This window comes from Leptonychotes weddellii, chromosome X (genome assembly GCF_054177405.1).
Source record: "Leptonychotes weddellii isolate Sample4059 chromosome X, ASM5417740v2, whole genome shotgun sequence".
NCBI classification, from domain to species: Eukaryota; Metazoa; Chordata; class Mammalia; order Carnivora; family Phocidae; genus Leptonychotes; species Leptonychotes weddellii.
This window is the reverse complement of record NC_138385.1, coordinates 95,701,106-95,708,148: the sequence shown is the minus strand read 5'-3', so window position 1 is coordinate 95,708,148 and position 7,043 is coordinate 95,701,106.

Here is a 7,043-nt window from a genome sequence, read left to right as displayed (position 1 = left end):
CTTACAATAAGCATGTATTTAGCTAATGCATTTCTGGGCATTTGCTGATTCAGGGTTTGGCTGATCTAGGTTTTTTGTGGCTAGAGCAGTTCTGTCTTCACATTTTATGTCCTTGGGTTTACTCCAAATGACTCTCACCTTCCTTGAACCAGTGGCCAACTGGAGGAGGTTTTCCTTTGGTAATGGTAGATGCACCAGAGAGTGAGTAGATGCACAGGAGGTCTTTTAAGGCCTAGACTTGGAACTGAAAGACTGTTATTTCCACCCACATGTTATTGGTCAACATAAGTCACATGGCCAAGCCCAAAGTAAAGGGCAGGGAAATAATCTCTGCCCACGATGAGGCCCTGCCAAGGGTATGGACTGAGGAAGGGATGAAGAGTTAGAGCCAACCATTTAATCATCCATGCAAAATTTGCCTGTGATCAAAGAGCTATACAATGGCTCATTCGGGACACTAGAATTCAGGTCTCCTGACCCACCCCCCACCCATCCAGGGCTTTTCCCAGTAACCAGGCAGGCACTCAGTGGAGCATACAATAGATGTATTTAAAATATCTCTCTGGAGGGGCGCGTGGGTGGCTCAGTCGTTAACCGTACATGTTTTCATTCATTGTCAAGCCAAGTTTCTCCAGCCTGTGGGTACTACAGTGGTCATGTTAGAAAGAAAAGTTCAGATTTCACTGGTTTTGCAAAATCCTTTCTAGTGGCTCAGGAGAAGCCTTCTCATCTTCCCCTCAAGCTCCTCAAGAACATCTGCTACTTGGAGCTATTCATCATTACAGCCAGACTCTCCGGGACGCCCAGGTGCCCCAGAGCTGTGAATCCTCGAGTTCCCTGCAGCCTTCCTCCATATCCTCAGCAGAGCGACAGTACAAGGCATCCTAGACCTGAATATTCAGACTTTCTCATGCAAATGAGTTCCTAAGTTTTTCCTGTTATCCTGTTTCTCCAGAGAGTTCAGACATGAGTATACAGAGCCAAGCCAGGGACCTGTATGTTCAAAAGACCATTTTTGACTCTTCCCTAAGGTGCTAGACCATCTTCCTCTTCATTCAGCCAAGGGCGTTTATGCAGATCAGTTTATAGATATAAATTCACCAGACATATCTGAATCACAGTTAAGGCCTAAACTGAGATTGTTTTCATGTATTTCATTTGAAGAATGGGCCCGCAGATTAGCATAAAAAAAATTGTTGCCCAAAATGGAATTCAGCAAAGGTGTGAGTCAGTCATTTCCATTAGGAAACGGAAATTAATGATAAATGGCTGATTTTAGTGACTTGCTTTGTAGTTCTCTTATTTTTTTCTCCCTTAGAGATTATGACTTGACATTTTTAAATGGTTTCTAAAATGCGATTTACAGAAAACTTCTCAGTTTCATGGGGCATAGCTAAGTTGAATTGGAACATGGCAAACCTATTTAATTTTGCTGAGAATGCATTTAGAAACTGAGTCTTTCTGCTAAATGCTTGTGCATATTCCCAAAGGTCATTTTTTTTCTCTCTTGAGATAAACTCTCAACATGGCCCTAAAGATGTAGATGAAATGGGGATTTAAATCTCAGCTTTCTGTTTCAGTTGGGAGATCTGTGCCTTCTTTCCCTATGGCTAGAAAAACAAAAAGGAAAGCTCACATTAGCAAATGCTTTCCTCCTTAGGTACCACTTTGCCATGAGGAATCTGGCTTAGCCCTTCTCAAACATTTTAAACCAAAAGACACTTCTGAGACTTATTTGTCTCAATGCTATACTTTTATGCTGAACTCCCTTGAAAATTACTATCTTCTGTATATATTCACCAACCAAAGAGACAAAAGCAAAAATATATTTTTTATTTTCTAAATATAAAATCATCTTCTATTAAGTATGGTTTTACAAACTGTACACGCCTCCCAGGTATTCTGATTCGCCCATGTGGAAAAGCACTGCCCACTCCCCTCAGTCATTTTTTTTTTTTTAAAGATTTTATTCATTTATTTGAGAGAGAGAATGAGACAGAGAGAGAGCATGAGAGGGGGGAGGGTCAGAGGGAGAAGCAGACTCCCTGCTGAGCAGGGAGCCCGATGCGGGACTCGATCCCGGGACTCCAGGATCATGACCTGAGCCGAGGGCAGTCGCTTAACCAACTGAGCCACCCAGGCGCCCTCCCCTCAGTCATTTTTTAAGTCCTGTCCCAGACTGCCAGTGAAGCAGTTACTGTCTGTGCCTCACCCATATCTAGTTTGGTCTTACCAGTTTAGTGGGCAGATCTGATTTCTAGCTGACAAAATCTCATCTCTTTTCCTAAGAATTTTCTCTGGCCACTGAAGCCCTCTCTGACAGTTCACAAGGTGGGCCAAGAAATTAACATCCCTCCAGCTCCCCTAACGGTCTGAACTGGTGTGTAAATACCCCAGCTCCCTTGCCCCTCCAGTAAGATAATTCTGAGCCACGTGTTCTATACTGGGTCCCAGACCTCCCAGTGTGTTTGGTAGTGCACCCTTTATTCATTCCTTCCCTTTCTTGACACACTTCCCCACTCACCTGCCAGAACTTCCTTAATTATCTCACAAATAAATGATCTGCACTAAAATTCATGTCTTCCAGGCCTGCTTCTGGGGAAATTAAACCAGTCGGGTAAGATCAAGAAACACACTACATCCTGATAACAGCATCAGGTAGAATACTCTGGACACTGGGAATACAAAGATGTGTAGGATACGATCCCTACTCTTAGGTTCTTTAGAGTCAGTTTGGAGAAAGATGGGCTGAAGCAGGTAAACACAGTGTCCTTTGATATGTATTAATAGAGGTGCTACAGAGGGTTTATGGGCAGTTTCATCACTTTTCAGCTCTGTGACCTCAGTTTCACCATCTGAAAAATGGGGCATTGTGAGGTTTAAATGAAACAGTATATATAAAATGCCTATGGCAGTACCTGGTAATTAAATATTGAATTCCCAAGTCATGCACTGAGGTACTCTGGAGCACTGCAGGAAATTCACAATGAGTGCAGCAGCATATTCTATTTATGTGTTTGTCTATTTGTTTCCAACTTTATTGAGGATTAATTGCCAAATGTAATTGTATATATTTAAGGTGTACAATGTGATGATTTGATATACATATACATTGTAGCAGGATTACAGAGATCAAGAGAATTAACACATTCCTCACCTCACATAGTTAACTCTTTTGTGTATGTTTGTGTGTGAGTGCTGAGAATGCCTAATATCTATTCTCCACAACTTTCAAGTCTACAGTACCATTTATTAACTATAGTCATCATGCTGTATATTAGATCCTCCAAACTTACTCATCTTATAACTGGAAGTTTGTACCCTCTGACCAACATCTCTCCATTTCCCCCACCCCAAGGCCCCTGGCACCTTCCATTCTATTCTCTGTTTCTATGAAATTAACCTCTTCTTTTTTTGGTTCTACATATAAGTGATACCATATAGTATTTGTCTTTCACTGTCTGGCTTATTTCACTTAGCATAATACCTTCCAGTTTCATCCATTCTGTCACAACTAGCAGGCTTTCCTTCTGTTTTATGGCTGAATCATATTTTGTTGTGTGTATGTGTATGTGCATTTGTGTGAGTATGTAGTGTGTAAATACATTATATATAATCACATTTTCTTTATCCATTTTTCTGTGTAAGGACTTTCAGATTGTTTCCATAGCTTCATTCCTGTGAATAATGCTGCAATAAACATGAGAGTGCAGATATCTCTTTGAGATACTGATTCCTTTTCCTTTGGATATATACCCAAGAGTGAGATTAGCAGGGTATTTTAAATTTTTGAGGGAAACTCAGAGCTATGCAACATCTTTTGGACACTATGGAAACTACTAGCTTGAGGTAGTTCACAGTTTCAACATTAGATCTGGTGACATTACTTTTTTTTTTTTTTTAAAGATTTATTTATTTATTTGACAGAGAGAGACACAGCGACAGAGGGAACACAAGCAGGGGGAGTGGGAGAGGGAGAAGCAGGCTTCCCGCCGAGCAGAGAGCCCAATGCGGGGCTCAATCCCAGGACCCTGGGATCATGACCTGAGCCGAAGGCAGATGCTTAAAGACTGAGCCACCCAGGCGCCCCGAGGTGACATTACTTTTGATAACATGATGTCTTTGCAAGCCTGGAGTTCAGCAGTTGTTGTAGTAAAAACCAAATACCAAGCAAAAATCAATGCAGAACAGGAAATGGGGGAGGGGGGCAGCGGGTAGCCGATCTGATTCCAAGGTTTAAGAAATTGTACAGTGCCCAGCAGGTGCACACATCCCACTGGGAAGTAACTGTGGTTATTGAAGACTGAAATTAAAATTTTTTTTATTTATATGCATTATTTTTTCCAAATGGCTGCTAAATTGTTAGGATATAAATATTTAATAAGTTATTTGGACTTAATTACTTAACAAATGGAATTGTTAAGTGTTTCTTTTGGCCTAGAAATCCCATGAAGAAACTACAGAGACACAGAGTTCTGTGAACTGAGGAAGTTTTGGAACCTCAGGTTTATTATGTTTTAGCTATTTAAATAGCTACTTGAAAATTGAAATTAATTAAAAATATTTGGCACATACAACTTTGACTATATCAGTCTACTACTTAAAAATGTCAGGGCGCCTGGGTGGCTCAGTTGGTTAAGCGACTGCCTTCGGCTCAGGTCATGATCCTGGAGTCCTGGGATCGAGTCCCGCATCGGGCTCCCTGCTCGGCAGGGAGTCTGCTTCGTCCTCTGACCCTATCCCCTCTCATGTGTTCTCTCTCTCTCAAATAAATAAATAAAATCTTAAAAAAAAAAAAATGTCAGTGTCCTTGCATGCTTACCAAGAAGACACCAAATTTCTCAGACTGTTATTGTAGACTTTCCATGTTCCCCACCCACCCACCCAATGTACCTTTTAGGTTTAATCTTCTATCGCTATCATCTGGCTAAAGCAAAATATTCACCATTCCCAGAGTTATGACTTGCCCTCTCTACCACCTTCATGGCCAAAAATGCACTCTCCTACTGGTATCCTACTAATTCTTCAAGAATCTTCAAAACCCAAAATAAATTCTGTCTCTTCCATTGAAGAAATTTGTCTTTCTGTTCTGTCAGATGTGATTTCTCCTGCTTGGAACATCTGTTGACTTATTATACAACTCTTGGGAACATTTATCTCATATTTCCCCTTCTTTTCTTTTCTCCCTATTAAATGGAAAGTTCCCATATGGTAAGGCTCATTTCTTACATGGGTTTCTGTGCACTGCAATGTTACTACCTTGAATGGATCATTGGAATGGATTGGTGAATGGAAGGATGGATGCATGGGTAGATGAATGGCTGGATAATAAACTGATGGATGGGTAAAAATATCAATGCATGGATGGAGGACAGGTGACTAATGGATGTGTAGATGAAGAGATACATGGATGAGTTAGTGGTTGTGTGAATGAATGTTACAGCAGTTTGAAAACCCATTTTTCCTAATATTTTAGTCCCTCATAGTCATAAATTACTGAGGGGTTAAATCCAATTAACAATCCTTTTACCATTCCATGCCTTATTAGAATTCTAACATCCCTTCTTATCTTATCATGAATTAGAACAAAATCTCCTACTCACCAATAAGATCTGCTTCTCCCAGTCAGTTTTATATATCAGTTTCCTTACCAAATCATTTGATTTGCCTGTCCAAAAAAATAAGTATATTGATTATGACATATAATTTTTATTATATATATTTTGTGTTCTATAGTCACATAAAGGCAGCATGCTTATAGCGAAAAATCAGGTCTCCCCATAAAATGTGGGAATTAGCTAATTTTATACAGATATGGTTCAAGAGAATATAATGGAGTGGACTATGAAGATCAAACACAAAATTTGACAGTGATCTTGAGAAAGGGAACTACTGTTCATTGAGCATTGCTATGTGTCATTTAATTTTCCCAACTACCTTGTGAATTAGAGATTATTATTCCTATTTCCTAAATGATAAAACAGAAATATATAGAAGTTGTGAATCTAGCCCAAGGTTGCACATTTCATATATGGGGGAAACAGTATTGAGAGTCGCACAGTTGTTATCAATTTAACGTGGCTCAGACCCATGCTTTTGGCTCCTCGCCACATTGGGGTGCATACGTGGACACCCAGCAGTGAGAACTAGGAAGAAAACTTTAGACAGAGAAAAATTGGCCTAGGTTTGTCCTCTACTGCCCAATCTGCTGACCCTAATAACATCAATAGCTTGAACCCAGGAGCCATAACAATTATAGTTGTCCACTTCACATTTCAGAGAATCAAGGAGTAAAAAGGAGAGGAAACTCAGGAGAGAGGAACATGAAGGGAATGGAAGACAAGAGGGCCCTGGGAAATCTGCAGAATTAACTTTATCAATGGCAGAAGCAAAGAATCTTTCCCTGTCTCTCTTTCCCCCACCAGGCCTGTTGAGTATATTGATCAGACTTCATTCCACGGCCCCAGCTCAGAAGTTAAAGTGGATCTTGAAGGCACTTAACGGCTGGAGCTTCTCAGCTAACCGTACTCCTTGTAGCTAAACAACACATTTTGTCTGGAAGGAAGATCTGAGAAGTGCTTCTCCATGGATACCATGGTTCTTCTGATGAAATGTCTCCTAGGAGAAAACCATGGGTGGGAGATGGAAGAAGAGAAAGAGGTAAGCTCACAGGAGACCTGATTACTGACTGACCCCCACTCAATGTTAGTTTACTGTGACCATCTCTTAACCACTCTGGGTCTCTGTTTCCTCAGCTAAGAAAGGGAGAGGGGTTCTATTGGAAATCTAAGAAATACTTGATTCCAGATAGCATGAATTCTTATCTAGAAATCCCATGGAACTAACAGGGTATTAAGAGCATGGAGTCTAGGGCAGATTGCCTGAGTTTGAAATCTGGCTTTAGCACTAATCTTGGGTAAATTATAAAAATCTCTCTGGACTTTGGTTTCCTCCTCTTTAAGATGGGACTAATAATAGTCCATACCTACCTAATAGGGGTGAAAATCAAAAGAGAAGGAAGCATTTAGAAAAGTGCCTGGCAC